General features: G+C 38.6%; 1 non-coding gene across 1 annotated transcript; it reads right to left on the reverse strand.

The window, feature by feature from the left end:
• Positions 1-20,048: 20,048 nt before the first annotated feature.
• On the reverse strand, positions 20,049-20,155 carry LOC138159659 (U6 spliceosomal RNA). The gene has a single exon (XR_011167942.1). It is a non-coding gene; the product is annotated as a U6 spliceosomal RNA (small nuclear RNA).
• Between the last annotated feature and the right edge of the window lie 265 nt (positions 20,156-20,420).

A 20,420-nucleotide genomic window follows, 5' to 3' on the forward strand; every position in this document is an offset into this window, starting at 1 on the left:
ATAATCACTGACTCCGAATTTGACTAATGTATAACATGCAGCAGCCTGTACACGCACAAGTGGTCCTTCTTTGAATGGACATGATAAAGTCACTGAACTTGTCTAAGGACAAGTTCTTTTCTGGGATGATGCTGTCATCAAAGAGAAACCTTTTCACCCTAAGAATTTATTTTGAATAATAATGATATGTCATGTATGTATAGTCTATTAAGATTTACTAAGTATAAGTCTCATAATTATGGGAGATAAGTAGTTCAAGTGTGCTTAGCCCCATTTTACAGAGGAGGGAAAGGAAAATAATTTTTTGAATGATACTTTTTCTTTTATTTATTTATTTTATTTTATTTATTATTTATTCATTATTCATTCATCTATTTATTTTTCAAATGCTTTATTAACTTCTGATTTACATCATTCATTTCCACCAGATTTTGAGTTACAAATTTTCTCCCCATTTTTCCCTTACCCACTGCCCCAAAATAGCAATCTGACAGGATATTCCCTCCTCCAATCTGCTCTCTCCCATATTTTCTCCTATACCCCTTTCGACCTTTCCAGTAGGGCATAGTGGATCCTATGCCCCAGTGCCTGTATATCTTATTTACCAATTATATGTAAAATAGTATTATATATATAACATTTGATTTTAAAACTTTGAATTAAAGATTCATTCCCTTCCTCTCTTGTCACCCACCCTTACTGGGAAGATAAGTAGTTCAGTATAGGTTGTACACGTGTAGCTAATGCAAAATAATAACATAGTAGATATATTTTAAAAGACTGACTATATTTCCCTCCCTCCTATCCCACCTCCCACTTGTTATCTTCTCTACTTTGATACGGTCCCTTTTCAAAAGCGGATGATTCCAACGTTCCTCCCCCCAGCCTGCCCTCACTTCCATCATTCTGCCTTTCATCCCCTTCCCCACTACTCTCCTGGAGGGTGAGATACCCTATTTAGTGTGTATTTCATTCCCTCCTCAAGCCAAATTCAATGGGAATAAGGTTTACCCATTCCCTTTTGTCTTCCTATTCTTCCCCTCCATTTGTAACCATTTTCCCTTCCTTCTTCTTTATGAGATATTTTGCCCCATTCTGTCTCTCCCAATCTCCTTTCATTATATTCCTCTCACCTCTTAATTTCACCTTTTAAGTATCATCCCTTCCTGTTAAATTTATCCTGTGCTCTGTATCTATGTATACCCGTAAACATATATACACACATTCACATATGTATTCATGTGCCCATATACCCTCATATATAGATAGATAGATAGATATATCTATTCCCTTAAACTATTTTCATACTGACAAAAGTTTCATAAATTACAATTATTGTTTTTCCATGTAGGAATGTTAATAGTTCAACTTTGATAAGTTCCTTATGCTTTCGTTTCCCTGTTTACCTTCTCATGCTTCTCTTGCTTCTTGTATCTGAATGTCAAATTTTCTATTCAACTCTGTTTTTTTCATCAAGAATGCTTGAAAGCCCTCTATTCCACTGAATGACCATATTTCCCCCTGAAACATGATACTCAGTTTTGCTGGGTGGGTGATTCTTGGTTTTAATCCCAGCTCCTTTGACATCCGGAACATCATATTCAAAGGCCTTCGATCCCTCAGTGTAGAAGCTGCTAAATCCTGGGTTAATATGATTGTGTTTCCACAATATTCAAATTGTTTCTTCCTGGCTGCTTGTAATATTCTCTCCTTTATCTGGGAATTCTGGAACCTGCCTATATTATTCCTAGGAGATTCCTTTTTGGGATCTTTTTCAGGAGGTAATCGGTGGATTCTTTCAACCTCTATTTTGCCTTCTGGTTCTAAAACATCAGGCCAGTTTTCTTTGAGAACTTCTTGGAGGATGATTTCTAGGTTCTTACTTTGATGGCTTTCAGGTAGTCCAATAATTTTTAAATTGTCTCTCCTGGATCTATTTTCCAGGTGAGTGGTTTTGCCCATGAGATATTTCACATTGCCTTCTATTCTTTCATTTGTTTGGATCTGTTTAACAGCATCTTGATTTCTCATAAAGTCATTAGCTTCCATTTGCTCCAATCTAATTCTGAAGCAATGATTCTCCTCATTGAGCGTTTAAGATTCTTTTTCCATCTGGCAAATTCAGCTTTCTAAGGCATTCTTCTCCTCATTGCCTTTTTGATCTTCTTTTGCCATTTGAGTTAGTCTATTTTTTAAGGTTTGATTTTCCTCAGTCAGGCTGTTGACTCTCATTTCATAATTTTCTTACATAGTTCTCATTTCTCTTCCCAATTTTTCCTTCACTTCTCCTATTTGCTTCTTAAGGTCCTCTATGGCCTGTAACCAGCTTGTATTTTCCTTTGAAGCTTTTGGTGCTGGAGTTCTGACTTCACTGTCTTCCTCCTGTTCCATGCTTTGCTCCTTTTTGTCCCCAAAATAGGAGTGTAATGTTGGAATCTTTTGTCTGCTTTGTTTCCTTTGCCTGGTCATGTTGCCCCTCAGTCACTTGACCCCTAGGCTTTTTGCCACAGTAGAACTCTGCCACCAGACAGGGGAGCTTTCATCCCAAATGCTGGAGTTTTCTCAGCTGCTGGAGGTATTAGATGGGTGCCCTCTCTGAGGTCTACACATGCTCTTTCAAAATGGACACTCACCCCAGGACCTCCACCCTAGACTGCAATCCAGATCCAAGCAGGTTAAAGCAAGAGTGATTACCCCTCAAACTGGTGCTTGGTCCCCGTACACTCTGCAGGCCAGAAGCTGAAGCTGCTACGTGGTGCTGGCTGGCTGTGCTGGGTGTCTCAGTGGCTTCTCGCCCTGGGGGCAAAAGCCATGCACTTCCACTTACTGTGTCCCAAAGTCCAGACTGCACTGAGTACTCACTTTATCCTTCTCATCTATGTGTTGATAATTCTACAAACAGTCACAGCTGCTGCTGATTTGGAGTTTTTTTCTGCCCAGCGCTGCTCAGGACCACCCTGAGGCTAAAACCTCAGCTCATGCCTGGGCTTGGCTCCCAGTATGGTATTCTGACCTATTCCTGCCTGGATGTCCTCAGCGGGAAGTTAGCTTCTCTGTGTCATTTTGTGGGTTCTGCAGGTCCAAAGTTTACTTAGAGGCTCTTTTTACATGGATTGGGGAAGGTGGAAGCTGGAGAAGTGGGAAGGTCCTGCTTCTACTCTGCCATCTTGGAATAATTCTTTTTCTAAGTGCAAGAGTGAGGATTTGGAACCATCTCATCTGAATTTGGGCCAAGAACTCTTTCTGATACATAATGTTGTCTCCAGAAGACAAAGTGAAAAAATCAAATGATATATGAGCAATTGTGAAGAACTGGGGTCCTTCTCTGGCTCTTACAATTACTAACTGTGTCTCTTCAGAAAACTCATTCACTTTCATTTATCCTCTATTTACTGATTCATAAAATGCTGATTATACTTACTATCTACTTTGGAGAAACAAATAAGTGCTTTGTAGGTCTTAAAATGTTATGTAAATTTAAGCTATAATTGCCATTACTACTGATTCTCCTGCTGCAAATTTTACTACTACTACTGCTACTACTATTTGGTCTTAGTTAATGGCCAAGGATCCCTATTATATATTTATTCATATATTTCTATTGCCAAGGTATGACCATAAGAGTAGCAGTAAATGTCACTCTGTTTGGCTTCATTGTCCCTATCCAATAAATAAATATATACTTAATGCTTATCATATGTCAGACTTATGTCTAGGTCTTGTGTGGGCAAAGGCATTACTAGCTCCTATTCAAACATTCAGGGTAACAAAAGAATCTATCTGGTTTATGAAAATTTTTATTTCTTTGAACAGAAAAGAAAGATGAAGCAATTAAGCAAAAAAAAAGATTCATAAGTCTGATCGAGAAAACACATGAAGTATTAAATCTTCAGTGCTGTTATGCGGTTTGAATCCCTCCATTATTTTGAAGAAGGCTTTATTTCAACAAAGATATATGAATGTTTAATAAATGTTTATTGATTATACCTCATTGTTATAAACACAGGAATTAGAAGGCCTCAGACATTGGCAAAGATGTAGTAATAGTAGTAGTAGCAGTAGCAGCAGCAGCAGTCATAGTAGCTAGAGTAAAACTAAGAGTTTAATTAGCATAGGCAGCAGTAACAGTAGCAATATTACTTGTAATAGTGGTGGTGATAGTAGTAGTAGTGGTGGTAATAGTACCATCAACATCAGTAGTAGTAAAGGTAATAATTGTAGCTCAAATTTATATATATATATATATATATATATAGTTTTAAAGATTACAAAGTACTTTCTTTGCAGTCCTTACTGCTTCCCTCCACTCATTTACACAGAGGTATATATTTTGGTTCTGCTAGACAAGAAAAACCATGCCATTTTGGTGGCTATATCTTTTACCCCAGAGAGAACCATTCAGAGAAACAGCCTTATGCTACTACTGTGAGCGATTGAACTCCCCAGGCAAGGAAATAAATCTGAGGAAGCTAGACAGGAAATACAACTTCATACTGGATCCTCATCATCTGGGCAACTTTAGTATTAGAGTGAAAATCCCGGTCACTCAATTTTAGGTCTTTTATTCTTCATCAGTGATTCTCTTAGGGGCCATCTCCATGTCCTGATCCTGTCACTGGACCCACATGGCTCCAGAGGAGAAAATGAGGCTGGTGTCTGCACAGCCCTCCCTCACTTAAATGCAATTCACTTATAGGTCATGGCATCACCTTCAAGCAACAACTGATTCTCCCAATACCTGGGATCATATTGTGATCCTATTTCCTCTTCAAGAGGTACATTATTTGTAAATTCACTTCTCCATGGGAAAAAAATAACTTTTTGACCTTTAAAACTTCAGATAACCTATAAGGCAACCTCCAAAACTTTTGAAGCCCAGGATATTGACTCTTCTCTGAATAGAAAACTAGGGATACTCCGGGAATAACATTACTAAAGGGCTCTCTCCTCAAGCCAAATTTGGGAGTGCATGCCTTCCTCTACCAAGTACCTATTTGGTCACTTGATTTTCTACCACTGCCTCCATTGTTGTCCTACCTTGGCATGGGGAAGTCTACTTTCTAATATCTGTGCACTGATTTATGCTTAGAAAAAGAGAAAATAAAATTAGAAAGTAAAAAGTGGCGAAGAATTTGAGGTCCAGGAATGTTCCTCTCAAACAATGAGGGTGATCTAAGTCTCTTTATGTTCAGTACTTCTATAAGGCTTCCATCAGCAGTTCCTAGTATATTCTAAGGTATGCATGTGGATGGTGTGAGGACAGGGGCAAGTGCCAGTATGTAGTTATGTGCAATTGTATGTGGAACTTCTATCACCAACTAGTTATATTTTCCGCATCTTTAAAGAAAAAAAAAATATGATGAAAGGGAGAAACAAAAATGGATAAAAAGAAGGCCAATAGCCACATTTATACAGTCTATCATGAAGGGGTGTTTCCTTTGAGAAAAATCTTTCCTTCCAATCAATCCATCAATAAGAATTTATTAAATGACTGCTAAGTTGCTAGAATTGTACTCGTATTAGAGAAACAAAGACAAAAATGAGATATTATTTATTGTCAAAGACTTAGATCCTATTTTGAGATTCATGATATACATTACATATATGGGTTTAGATGCTAAATGATATTATAGGGATCATTCCAGCAAGCAAGCAGTCCAGAAATTCCCTATAAAATTTCAGGAATTTCAAGGACATGGTGACTCATTGATTGGGTCTTTTCTGGATATTGGATTTCTTGACTGTTTCTGGCTATATAATAGTTGAAAGAACTTGGGATTTTAAGAAGATGTCAAAATCAATGAGTGGTTCTTAGGTCCTCTCCCATCCTGTGGCAGCAGAATATTATTTCCATTAAAAGAAACAAAATCTGGCAGAGTCCCTTTGGAATTTTACTCTACAGGGTAAGTAATATGATTCCAGTGAGTGGTGAAGGTCCTTTTATATTTCAGAATCATGGTGATACTGTCCACATGACAGCTACTCTTACATACCACAACTAGGGTGCTTATGCCTATGAACCAGAGAGTCACTGACTCTTTTATATCTTCCTAATTGGTGTCTTTGTGAATGTAAGAAGTTTGACTCCTGGAAAATCAAGGAGTGGGATAATTGAGGTGCCCCTTGAGGGGCAGGGGCTAATGGTAGGAGAAGCTGCTACATCAAAGAGGATGACCATTGAAAAGATTACTAGCCCAAGCCTGGCCCATCCCAGGAATTGGAAAGTAGTTGGACAGTGCAGCATTGAGGTGAAATGTAAACTAATTAGTAGTATTACAAAACTCTTTCACATTTGGTGAGCCTAAAAGATACCCTCCCAGATGATTGTATTAGTATTCATAAATTGTTATCCTCATCTAATTGTTCTGTTAATAAATGATATGATTCTTCTTCCTTATTATCTCCTTGTGTGTAGGAAACCAAGACATGATTGATATGTTTCATTGGTATCTCTTTTGCTCCCCCATATTGGGGCCATAGAAATAAGGTGGAAGTTAATTCCAACTGTGAGATATAGTGGTGCAAAGAACACATGGAGCTCCAAAATGGATTTTGGATGTAGGGAAGAGGAGAAAAATCAACCTGGCTTAACTAAATTATAGCAAGGAGAGTGATGAATGATAGGGGTGAGGAAAAAAAAAGTTGGGGACAGGCAATGAAGGGTTTTAAATGCCAAAAGATTAGTTCATATTTTATTCTAGAGGCAATGGGGAGACACTGGAATTTATTGATTTGATAGTGACATCATGAGAGTGATGTTTAGGAAAGAATATAAATTAACAATTTCATCTTGAGGGAGAAACATCCTCCAGGAGTCACTGATCTGTATTTCTCTAGGAAGGTATAGTTTTGTAAAATGAGAAAAAAAGGAGGGAGAGATCATTACTCTATAAGATCATGGTGGTCATCAGGCTGCCAATTCCCTGAATCAGTCCCATATACTTCCACAAAATTCAAAGTTGAATGTAGGAAGAGACAGGCAATAAAGTCATGGAGTAGAAAGATACATAGGCTATGAATCATTAAATATGGATTTGATTTCCTCTTTGATCTCTTAAAAATAGGAGCCTGAGAATTCTGGTAAATGAAAACAGTAGGTTATATGTTGCAAGTGGTGCATCATATTTCTAGTTAGTCTCTGAACCTATTTAGGAAATCATTGAGAAGTACCCTTGTCTTTAGCATTTATGGTATCAGAAACCAGCATCTGTAAATGTAAAAGAGTGATAGAGTAGAACAGAGACCAGTAGTGTGCATGATAGCAAGAATAATAGTATGAAACAGTCCATTTTTTATGTGGTGGAAGTATTCTTGGAGCCTAGGTAGTTTGCATATCAGTGTGTTTAGGGGCTAAGAGAAATAGGAGGAATAAAGAATGGAGTTATAGGCCCTATGCCTGCTTAGAAATTTAGTGTGAAAAGAGTACATGTTATAGACAATTATTCTCTGTTCTGGATCCTAACCTACTGTATTCCTTCCATACCAGTATTGGGAAGAAACCATGAAAAACTAATTAGAACATGGGGTTTTATGTCACTTATCTGAATGAGTCCATTTCTGGACTGCTTTTAGTCTTTATAAGAGAAGATAGAGAAGGTAGCATGCATAAAGGGTTCTAGAGCCTGGAGAATGAACAATGACATTGTACCTATTGTGGGGAAGTTCCTAACTTCTCCATTCTTTCTTTTTGAAAAGGACCAATGACATCATATTTGATGGCTTGACTCACTTGTGAATTGGACTTAAGTGACATATACTTGTACAAAGTCATCAACCTCATTCTGTATTTCAGAGTCATGGAAGTCCAGTGGTAAGACAAAAGTCAAGATGACTGGCAATGGCATGGGATGTGATGGATGACCTTAGCACGTTTGATGTCTGCCGAAGATCTAAGGGTTCCACAGTACCTGCTTCAGCTACCTTTGCAGCTGCTGGATCAAATGTTCTCATCTGCCCATTGCACCAGGGGAAGTTTTCACATACTTGGGGTAAATTGGGTAGCAAGGTGGTGTGGTAGATAGAATAGCAACTATTGCATCACGAAGACTCTTCTCCTTGAGTTCAAATCTAGCCTCAGACACTTGCTAGCTGTGTGACACTGTGCAACGCACTTAATCCTGTTTGCCTCAGTTACCTCTTCTAAAAAATGAGCTGGAGAAGGAAAAGGAAAATTATTTTAGTATTTTTGCCAAGGAAACCCCAAATGGTGCCATGAAGATTTGGCATAACTGAACAATAACAGAGCTCAACATAAAAGTGAAAGCTGGTGTAAAAAAAAATCTATTGTACTAAGCCATGATATGAGGAATAAAATTGTTTCCTTTCTTTGTACAGCTCTCTTCTTGTCTGTAAAATGGGAATAATCTTCATTGTAATAACATCCTCTCATATGTTCAGTGAAGAAGTTCTCAATAAACTGTTAAGCCTTAGAGAAAACTCCAAACTCCAAACTGTGTCATTCAAACTCCTTAAAGGTTTGTCTTAAGTATGTGCTGGGATTAATAATGCTCACCTATAAAAGGGTTGGTAGCTTTGTGTGTCTACTTTACTCAAACACAAAGGAGTGAACTTCAGCCCTGGATATGTAGTTATGAAAATAACCCACCAAGGGTCTGATTGCAGCCCTGAATCACTACAGCCCATTTTACAAAAAGGGCTTCTCCATCTCTGACGAGTTGTATTTGCCAAAGTTAGGCCAAAAGGAGTCAAAGTCATTTAGATCCAATCTCCTTTCCAAAATGAAATGAGCAGGAGTTTTATTAAAAGGGAATGAAGAGGAAATTGAACTTTCATATTTCATTGTGCAATTGTGGTGACAGAAAACAATATTCGTCGACAGAGAGTTTGGAAGATTGTTATTTATGTCATTTTTTTCCTTCTTCCTTTTATTCACCTACACTCTACTTGGTCATGTCATAATAGCAGACGAGTATTTTTTTCTTCTCACATAATGTAGCTGTTGTAATGTTATTTCCTTGCTAAGCTAGTGTACTTAGTCACCTTGTCTTAATCCTACATTTTCCTGAAAATAGAAATATTTACATTAATTGATTTTGTGTTCTCAAAAGAAATAGCATTTGAATTTTATATTTTTATTTGTTGCTTTGAAATATTATACTGAATGCCCGTGCAAGCCAGGGTTCATTTCTGATATCATATTTGTATCCTCAATGTCAAGTACATAATGGATGCTAAAAAGTCTAGAATAAAGGCCTGTACTACAAAAGTTGATTTCCAGATCCTCATTGTTGAATAGAGATGATTTTATGTTTCTAAAGTTTATGTCAGGAGATGATAAAGAGTGATCGAGGCCTAACAATGACCCTTGTGTTTCTTTTCCAAGGGCCAGTTTAGGAAAATTCAGACACATACATCCACAAGTTGTCATTAGATTAATGATATATTTTTTTTAATGTTTTTAATTCTTTTTGGTCACAAAAATGCTTGGAGAGCATTTACAAACTACTAAGGTATGGAAAAGCAATAATCTGTGTCAGTGGACTGAGGACCAATGCCAATGAATTCAGAAATTCTTCAAATATACTTGAGTATGTCGAGAATTCTCATAGTAATATTGAACTTTTATATCAGGTTCTGTAACTTCAGCATGCTTTTCACGAATTTCTTTTATTTCTCTAAATGTTAGAAATGAGCTAAAATTCTTCCTAGCCATAAATAATATAATTGATATAACTATATAAAAATCATAATATAAATATAGTTATAAAAAATTTAATAGGTGTGATGGGCATCTATGTGGCACAATGGATAAAGTGTCTAGACACATAAAGTATCTCTAGAAGACCTGAACTCAAATCTACCCTCAGAAACTTAATAGCTGTGTGATCCTGGGCAAGTTTCTTAACCCTATTTGCCTCAGTTTCCTCATCTGTAAAAGTAGTTGGAGAAGGAAATGGCAAACCACTATAGTATCTTTGCCAAGAAAAACCCAAATGGGGTGACAAAGTGTCAGGCAGGACTGAAATGGCTGAAGAAGAATAGGTGTAATACAGGTTGTTTGGAATTAGTCCCTTCCAACATGATGAGGAGAATAATGAGGAAGGGTAGCTAAGTTGATGTGTCCAATTAAGCACATGAGAATACATGGGGGAATGATCATATATTTGACATCATCTGACTTTCTAGTATTTGATGTGTTCTAGGTTTCCAGAAGTATGCTGATATTCTCACTCTACGATATATTCTATCTCATTCTAAAATCACAGAGACCCTGACTTTCCGGGGCTAACTTGAATCATCTGATATTTCTGAATGTTAAATTATATTTCCCAGAATCAGAAATAAGAAACAGACCCCAAAACTTCAGCAAAAAGAAAGTATTATTTATAAGTTTATAAAATTTATAAATGAAGTATATTCCTGTTATCCTTGTATGCACAACAATTCCCTTGTTGCTTTGTACTCCCTTAATAAGCCTTGTAGTTAGATTAAGTTAGGGCACCATAAGTTATATATGTTGGGGCACCATACTCTGAGTTCCATATTTGAACTAGCTCAGTCTGTCAGGGAAGACAATGAATTTCCCCTTACTGGAGGTCTTCAAATGGAGGGTGAACTTCTGAATGGCAGGTACAATGTAGAGTGGATTTTCATTCATGTACAGATTGGGTTACCCATTAAGGGTATATTGAACTCTGAGAGTTTATGATTTTTTTTTCTTTTTGGAGGGCAATTGGGGTTAAGTGACTTGTCCAGGGTCACACAGCTGGTTTTGTATTAAGTGTCTGAGGCCAGATTTGAACTCAGGTCCTCCTGACTCCAGGGCTGGTGCTCTAATTTCTGCACCACGTAGCCGCCCTGAGAGTTTTTGATTTTTGAGACCCTTGACAAGGTACAGAATTGAATGGAACCAAAGTGATTGCATAGCTAGATCATGTGTATACAGATAAAGATTTGGAATGAAGATTGTTTTGGCAATTTTAGGGTGGATTCATAGAAACATGGAGCCTAAAATAAGGGGGTAATAGCCATGCATTCATCCTTTTAATAAATAATTGGTAGGCACTTGCTATAGGATATATAGTGAACAGTGCTAAGCACTGGGAACAAGAGGAAAAAATCATCTAAGGCACAGTTCTTGTCCTCATGAAGGTTTCTACACAGGAGGAAATAAGATCCCATCTGACAACTATAGTGCACATGATTATTCAATAACTATATTAATGAGATATGAAACAAAATGTTACGTGAGATAAAATAGGCAGAGGTCATTAGACAAGGAGGTGGTGGCAGTGGAGACAATGCTAGATTTGGAGTCAAGATGTGAGTTCAAATTCTGCCTCATAAACTTACTAGCTGTGTGATCCTGGAGAGATCACAGCTAAATTTCAGATTCAGTTTGCTTATGAAGATAATGATAGCACCTAGCTCATAGGGATATTTGCATTTCAAGCAAGATAATAAATACAAAGCACTTTATAAACCTTAAACTCTATAAATGCTAAAAATTATTATTTCCAGTTCTAGGTATTAGGGAAGGATCCTTGATACAAGTAATATTTTTATTGAACTTTATAAGATGCGTGGGAATTGAGCAGATGAAAAAGAAGCTTTAGAACATTCAAGGAATTAGAGTAACACATGGGAACAGGAGGTAGAGGGGACACCGCTTTCAGAGAAGGAGCAGACTGAGTTGGCTAGAGCATAGATCCATGGAGGGCAAGACCATGAAATTCAAGTCAATCCAGTAATCATGTATTAGCCCCCACATTTTGCCAAGTGTTAGGGGAGAGATTAGAGGTTGGAAGGCATGTTAGAATGCCATGATATTACAGTACAGTCAGTGGGAATGGGAAGAGGAGATGCAAATGAGGTTATGTGCAGTGGATGTGAGAATTGGCAATGAATTGGATATGAGAGGCAAGGAAAATGGAGTCAAATATAAGGGCAAGGTTTCCAACATGAGAGACTATAGAGATGGTGAGACCATGAATATAGAGAGTGAAATTGGAAGACAAAAATGGCTTAAGAGGAATGCTAATAAATTAGGTGTTGGTCACACTTATTAAACTGCTGATGGGAAATCCATATGGAATTCTCCTTAATTCAGATGGTGATATGGATCCAGAAGAGATAAGACAGGTAAGGACTGGGGAAAATACATTGGAGGTTAATGCGGTAAAGGAAATTGCCAGGCAAAAAATATAGGCCAAATTCTATTTGCCCTGGTCAAACTTCAGCCGAAGAATCTGCGGCTATATTTTTAAAAATTGAATGACAAACTGTATAACTTCTGGCTTAGTGGAGGGGGCAGTAGACAGTTCAAGTTAGTGAGAAAACAGAAAATCATGTTATATTAAGAATTAAAGGTCCTGGCATTTTGGGGGGAGAAGCAGAATAATAGCTATCTATAAATATTTTTTTTAAGAAAAAGAAAGATTAAATTAATTCATTTGTGTTCCCAGAAGTAGAAATAGAAATAAAGGATGAGTAGATTTCTGCTCTCCTTAAGGAAAATCTACCTAATCAATATTGTGTAAAAGTGGAGTAGAATTGGCCACTGTGGGGAGCAGGGAGTTCCTTGTCACTGGAAATCTTCAGGTAGCTTCGGTACTAACACTAATTGGGTATGCTTTAGATGGAATCTATGTTTTGGAACAGCTTGGACTAAGTGACCCTTGAGATGTGTTCCAGCTCTGAAATTCTATGTATGATCCTAACCCACCACTACTTCCCTCGAGTTCACATTTGGATGGCCTAGAAAAATTCCTCAGAAACTCTTCTCCAGACTTGCTCACTTAGCAGCTCTTTTTTGGAAACCCAGCAAACATTAAAAGTTTCAGACAAAATTAAAATTCAATAAAAGTCAGTCCTCTAGGCTATGAGAGAGGAATCAGGGCATGGGAATTACAAAGTAGATTCCCCCAAGCTGACCTATGCCAGCTAAAACTAATCATTTTCCAAAAGCATACTCAAGAAAGTAACCTCCTTATATGAAAGTGATAGAGAAGTTGTAAAAGGCAGGGGAATGGGGGGAGAGAAAAAAAGCAAAAAAAAAGTTAAAATTGAAAAATTGCAGAATCATTAAAACATTGTCTTGCTGGGATTATTGTTTTAACAATTGTCCATGAGGCTTACATTTCCAGTAAAGGGAAAGTAGGTTTGGTTCAGAGTATAGTTAGATCATATTAAAGGCATTATGAACTTAACAGATATTTCAATAAGACATTTTGCCGGAGCTAATTTCAAATCCATTTGGAGAAATTGGAATAGCTAGTAAAGACTTGTACTTCTACTCTTCAGTATGAAAATGTGATTGGATATCAATTTTGTCAGTATCATGTGACTTGGAAATAATAATGATCTTAAATATATTCTAGTCCAAGATTTTCTATTAGAGATAAAATAACCAGAGGTTTAGAAAGGTGAACTTGTCAGAAATCACATAGCTAGAAAATAAGTAAGAATTTGAACCCATGACTTTTGGATAAAGAATGAGTATTCTTTCCTTTACACTCCTACTTAGTAGCATTCAGGATGAATTGCTCTCATCAACGTTGAGAGCCTCCAGGCTTTGAAAAACCCAGATGTTGATGCTCCCTGTCTGGTAACTGACTAGGTACAGATGTAATGGTTGGACAGTTGGAGACCTGGCTGCTTGAAATGTTTCTGTCTGTATACTCTGAAGTTCGGGGTGCTGACTTTCCCCTGAACAAGGTAAATGGTATGTTTGATTGATTAAAGTAAGCTTGTTAACCCATTTTGAGTTGCTTTCCTTTAGAAAAGCAGATCTAAGAACCTGTGTTGGCAGCTACTCTGGCGATGCTGGAGTGCTTGCTGCTACACTCCCCAAAGACTTTCAAAGAGTCAGAATCAGATGACTACCTCCCACAGTTACTTTTTCCTAGTTTAAATGTTGTGAACTTTCCCATATCTTCCTTGTGTTGATTTTAAAATCAAATATGTACTATGCTATTCTCCTTTTGACCAGCCACACCCAAGGGGAGAACTTTCTTCTCCTGCTCACTTTAAAACCCCTCTTAGCCTGACCCAACAAGCCTCCCATCAGAAGTATCTGATTGTCCCATTGTTTCAGTGAATAGGAGTGTACTAGGTTTTTGGTGTCTTTCCACACATGGTGGTATACTGGGGTTTCCCCCCATCCCATATATCTCAGTACCAAAATTTTAATTTTTCGTCCTGCCAGAAAGGCAAATTACAGGAAGTTTGGACACCTACAGAGGGTCCCCACTTTTGGAAAATAGATATTAATATACTAGTTGAAATATAAGAATTCTCTTTATACAGTCATGCTTTTACTCTTGTTAGTTACATGAAAATCACTTATCTCTGGAAGAGGAGAGTGCAAAGTAAGTTTCCTATCCAGAGATGGCCACTGTGAATTCTGAATTTGCTTAGTTGCATAGAGGTGTACTTTTAGCATCTCTGGGTTATGTATTTGGTACTCAGATGGACTGTTCAGGATTCCTTTTAAAATTGTTTCAAGGTCATTCTTTGTGATTTCATGCTACATAACGCCCCTTTCCAGGCCATTTCACACTGATAAAGGTTTCCTGATAAACATTGATTTTTCCCTTCAATTTGCCTGAGAAACGCATCCTATATTCAAAGGTGTTGTTTTCTCCCTCTGTTTTTTTTTTTTTACTTTAGAGATTCTCTTCAGTTCCAAAAGAACCTACTCAGTGTCAGTGTCAGTATCAGGCACTGTGCTAGCTGTGAGGCTTCTAAATAAATCAAATGCAAATGGATGAGACAATTGAATGAGCTAAATCTGCATATTGCACCTTCAGTTTCTAATTTTTTTCCCCTTCTTTGGTGTATTTAGGACCTGATGGCAGAGGCAGTGTAGTAAAATAAAACAAACATGAAACTTCTTGCCCAAAGACTTGGCTTTTGTCATCTATTGTCAAAGACAGAGGTCTATCTGACATCAATGATGGAAGACAGCATGAGAGGGTGACCCTGAGTTGAAATTCTGTCTCTGTCAATTATTACCTGTGTTACCTTGAGTCTCTAAAAACCTCTTTTTGCCTAAATTGCTTCATCAGTAAAATGGCTGGCTTAGAACTGCCAAGTTCTTTCCAGTTTAAATCTATGATCCTTTAAAAGTGAACCTTCTTATACTTCACCTGATTCTGATCAGTAAGAAGGAACTATTTTTAAAAACAAAATAAGGGAAACCTTGGAGGAAATTGTCCATTTTATTTGGTGATTAATCATATATAGTCAAGAAAAAGAAGTCACAAAGAGGTTAATTTCACCATAGATTTAAAGAGTGAAGATGTCAGTGGATTAAGAGAAGGGATTGGTAGAATTTGATGACCCCAAACTAATGAGAATGTCAAGTTGGCAGAAAGAGGAGGTACTCAGGAATGAAATTCTTGGGACACAAACAAACAAACAAAATACATTTTGATGATGGTGAATAAAGAAAGTTCTCCACAGTGACTGATGTGGATACACAGGGAACTCATTGGACACTGTGGATTTTTAAGAGCCTGGTAGGAAAGAGTTAAACTAAAGATGAGTACAAAAGCATGACACATTTCTATAATAATAATGTCAGGATTCAGAATGAACTGAAGTTTATGAATAAGGCATAAAACCATAAAAAGTATAGTTTTCATTGCATTTGGGAAAAATAGCAGAAAGTTGGGATGAAATTATCATTTGTGTCAGATGGCAAAAACCTAAAGAACGATAGAGAATAGACAGATCCAAATAACTTTTTTTTTGGCTTTTTTGGAGGGCAGTTGGGATTAAATGACTTGCCCAAGGTCACACGGCTAGTTTTTGTGTGTTAAGTGTCTGTGGCTGGACTTGAACTCAGGTCCTCCTGACTCCAGGGCTGGTGCTCTATCCACTGCCCCACCTAGCTGCCCCCCCCAAATAACTTTTATGTCACTTTTCTTTTAAAAAATAAACAATATTTTAAAAATAATTTGATTTATGTAATAAAATACATTTTTTCTCTCAATGAAAATTTTTATTTAGTGAGAGCAATGTGATATACTTCATGATTTAAAAATTATCTTAACATGTTGTGATGCATGAGTCAAATACCTGGTTCTGTTGAGATTTAAGATTTAGGCGTGCATGAGATCCCAAAATACCAACATGCACGGTCCTGCTGAATGAATTTGACTCATGTCTTCTCTCAGCCAAAGTAAAGCAAAGCAGTCACCTGCTCTGGGCCCCACTCTAGACAAAGTGAGTGAGGGCCTTGAGTAGCAATTAATGGTTGCAATCTCTCCCAGGCCTTGTGTTTAATTGGATATAGACCACAATGGGGGGACACTTTATGATCTAGGAGTCCAACAAATGCTAGGGTGGCAGAAGTAGCTCACCCAGGAATTTCCTGATCCCAAACAACTGGCTCAACTATCTCCCACACTTCCAGAGGAACATGGGGAGATCTGGGGGGGCTTAACTAGATAAAACTGGCTTCCCAATTCCCAATTTCACCATCAGGTCCCTTTCCAGATCTTATTCCCAAGGGAATAAGAGAAGAGCATAAGGAAGGAGTGTTTAAAAAACAGATCCTCGAGCAGTCAAGGGACTGGGTATGTCTGGAAACATCCCTTAGTTTCCCCTTTTGATGTCCCTGACCTGACTGGTCAAGGGGAGAGTAAAACCACTTGGTGAGAGCAGAGAACTTAGCCATAATAAAGTGGGTAACCTTAGCTTCAGCCTTGATGCTTGCCCAGAGTTCAGCCAGAGAGATGGAGAAAGTGGGAGCACTGCCAAGCCCCAGACTTCCCTGTAACTCCAAGTCTTGAAAAGACCGGAGCACAGGGTGCTGGGAGGTAACTCTACCACTTTTCCAATCTTGGGGACAATCCTTCCTCCAATGTCCTTCCTGGTCAGATGGGCATGGTTCTAAAGGCTTTGGTTCCTGGGGCTCCTTCAGGGGGGTGGGGGGAAAGGGTTCTGGAGGGGTACTCCTTGCACGAGTGACTCTCCTTGTAGCATCAAAAACAGGCTTCCCCACTGCCCAAGTGACTGTGCCTACTCCAAGGGGGTGCCCTGGAGGGGCTTTTCCTGGCCATGGCAGTAGCCAAGAATAGGGCATGTTCTCTCTGGTTTCTTCCCTTCATTCTTTTTCCTCTGCTGCCACTAGGTCTCTGTTGTTAAAGACTCCAAAGACAGTCTCCAGTAATTGGGCCTGAGGTGTTTGGAGTCTGATTGCCAATTTCTTCAGTTTCCTCCTAATATTTGGGGCAGACTGATTAATGAAATACATGTTAAGGCTTGCTGATCCCTTCTATGGAGTCAGGATCTAATTCACATACATTTTAATTGTTTCTACCAGTTGGTCTTGGAGTACGGCAGGGTTTTTTTTCCCTTTCTCTGATTAGTTTCCCTAATTTCCTGTAATTGACTTGCTTTTGAAATGTAGTTCTTAGGCCTTCTAACAGGCCAAGTACCAGATGGTCTTTTTTTTCCCCCTATCCTCACACGTTTGGTAATGCCGGGCTGGGTCACTAGTGGGAGCAGTAGCTGTTCCTGGGGGATATTTTATGGGCTCACCGCTAGCCAAAAGATCCCCAAATTTGGGGGTTTGTTCCCAGATTCTCCTCTTCTCCTCAGTGGAACACCAGATAGAGAGGAGGATATGCAAATCAGCCAAAGAAAGCTCGTAATTTAGGGATATGTCTCTGAACCCCTCAGTAAACTTGGTTGAGTCTTCTAAGAAGCTCCACAATTTTTCTTTAACTTGAATGGGATACAAAATGGAGAATGTACAACATTAGTTGTCCCACTGGGTGAGACAGGAATTTCCTTAGGGGAAAAAGCCCTGACGGTCCGGTTGGGAGCAAGGCTTGGGAAGAGAGAAAGGAAGTCTGACTTCCTGTGAAGTAGTGACTGGGCGGGGGGAGGGGGGCGGGGGGGGGTGCTGCCTGAACTTGATCAGACTGCAAGAGCCAGGGATTCGGCTGGCAAGGGGAAAGGTCAGCTGGCACATGAGGAGGGGAAGGGGTCAGAAGAGGAGATACCCCTAAGACTGCCATGGGAGTAGGGCCTGAGGCCTTAGTGAATGATGCCTCAGGGGGAGGGTCTGCAGAGGGAGGCACCTCAACAAGACCAGTGGCTGGGACCTGAGCAGGGGTCACCTCAGGGGGAGGGGCCATGGTGGGAGATGCAGGATAGGAGATATGAATGGTGAAGGAGGCAGGAAACGTGTGTTGGTTTAGAGTAACAGGGAAGGGAAACCAAAGGAAAAAGGGTTGGGGAGTAGCAGGAGGGGCTGGGGGAACTGCCTTGGTGACATCAGTGGCTGGGATCAGGTTGTAAAAGGATATCTAATTCTATCATTTGTTTTTCGTATTTATTCTTTCTGAGAAGAAAGAAATCCCCTTGAAGGTTAGAGCCATAGTGTATTTTTTTTTTTTTTGCCTTTTGGAGGGAAATTGGGGTTAAGTAACTTGCCCAAGGTTACATGGCTAGTGTTTCTGTGTGGGTGTTGAGTGTCTGAGGTCAAAATTGAACTTGGGTCCTCCCGACTCTGGGGTGGGAGCTTTACTCACTGCGCCACCTAGCCTCCCCATACAGTGTATTTTTCTTTGAAATTTCTAATAACACCCATAAGTCCAATGCAATGTGCCCCGATCAATATGTGTTTGTTCCATCAGTTGTGGTAGTAAAGCAGCTATATTATACTTTCCTTCAAAACTTGGTTCACTCCATGACTTATTGATACCATTCTCACTTCTGTTTAATTTTCTGAACCATTGCTAATGTCTCTGTCCAGTTTTATTAAACTATTTGTTACAGTTTTAAAATTTCAACAGGAGAATTAAACTAACAGCATCTCTCCAAGTCCCTATTTTCCTCATCCCAAATACACCTGTGCTGCTTTATTTATCTGGGCACATCCGTCTCTTGCCAAGTGGATAGTTAGACTGTTCAGTGGCAATAATTATCAGAGCACTGAGAAGCCTGATAGATAGCCAGGGAAAAATACTGAGCACAAAAAACATAACAGATATCCAGGTGACTTTTGTTCCAGCAGTTGACTGCTTTCACTGGGGCTGAGGGAGGTGAACCCTTAGTAAGGACCATATAGGCAGGAAAGCAGGGATGTCCAGAGTTTAATGAAATCATCATCACTGTTTCCTTGTTCCCCCTTCCTTCATGATGTGCTTGGCCAACTTCCAGTTTCTATTTATGACCATTTATCTTCCACAAATGAAAACAGAACACCAACACACAAGGTAAAACAACTGAACATCCAATGAAAACACCACACAAATATGTATCATCTCTTTTATGATTCATATATATATATATACTGTATATATATGTATATATATATATATATATATATATTTGGGCAGTTAAGTAGCACAGGGAATAGAATATTGGGTCTGGAGTCAGAAAGATCCATTTTCCTTAGTTCAAATCTCACCTCAGACACTTGCTACCTGTGACAAGTCACTTAACCCCATTCTCCTCAGTTTCTTCATCTCTAAAATGAGCTGGAGAAGGAAATGACAAACCATTCGAGTATCTTTGCCAAAAAAATCCCAAATGGGGATTTGAAGACTTGCACTCAACTGAAAAACTCTGACCAACAAAAAATAAATACGAATACACATGCACACACACACACACGCACACACATATCTCAGCTAACATTCTGATGTCTCAGAGTCTCTCTAGAATTCACCACTGAACAAGGTATGGCTTCCCTCCTAAAAATCTCTCTCTGAGTCAAAATATGAATTACTTACATTCTTAGGTATTAGGGACAACTGGAAAGCAGAGTATACTCTGCTATGCAAGCTAACTTAAAATCCTTTATGATCCAGTTTAAGAATTAAAGTTAGTTATAAAACTGTGCACATACTTTGAACCAACAATATCACTTACTAAATCTATATCACAAGGACATTTTTAAAATTTTTTTATTTTTTTTAAGCAATTGGGGTTAAGTAACTTGCTCAAGGTTACATGGCCTGTTATTTCTGGGTGTGGTGCTAAGTATCTGAGCCCAGATTTGATCTCCAGGTCATCTCGACACTGGAGCTGGTGCTCTTTACTTGTTGAGCCACATGGCCGCCCCTAAAAACATGGAGCACTTCATGAATTTGAGTGTCATCCTTGCACAGGGGCCATGCTAATCTTCTCTGTATCGTTCCAATTTTAGTATATGTGCTCCCGAAGCGAGCACCACAAGGACATTTTTACAAAAGGAAAAGAACCTATAAGTACGAAAATATTTATATCAGTTCTTTCTGTGATGGCTAAGGATTGGAAATTGAGGGGACATCCATCAAGTGGGATGTCACTGAAAAACTTGTTGTATATGTGGTATGTAATAGAATACTGTTTTTCTATAAGAAATGATGAGCAGGTAGATTTTAGAAAAACCTAGAAAATCTTACACAAATTCATACAAAGTGAAATGAGCAGAACCAGGAGAATATTATATACAT

This window comes from Petaurus breviceps, unplaced genomic scaffold, assembly GCF_028583685.1.
Source record: "Petaurus breviceps papuanus isolate PSGF00001 unplaced genomic scaffold, PetGlider_PUasm1.0 176, whole genome shotgun sequence".
NCBI lineage: Eukaryota > Metazoa > Chordata > Mammalia > Diprotodontia > Petauridae > Petaurus > Petaurus breviceps.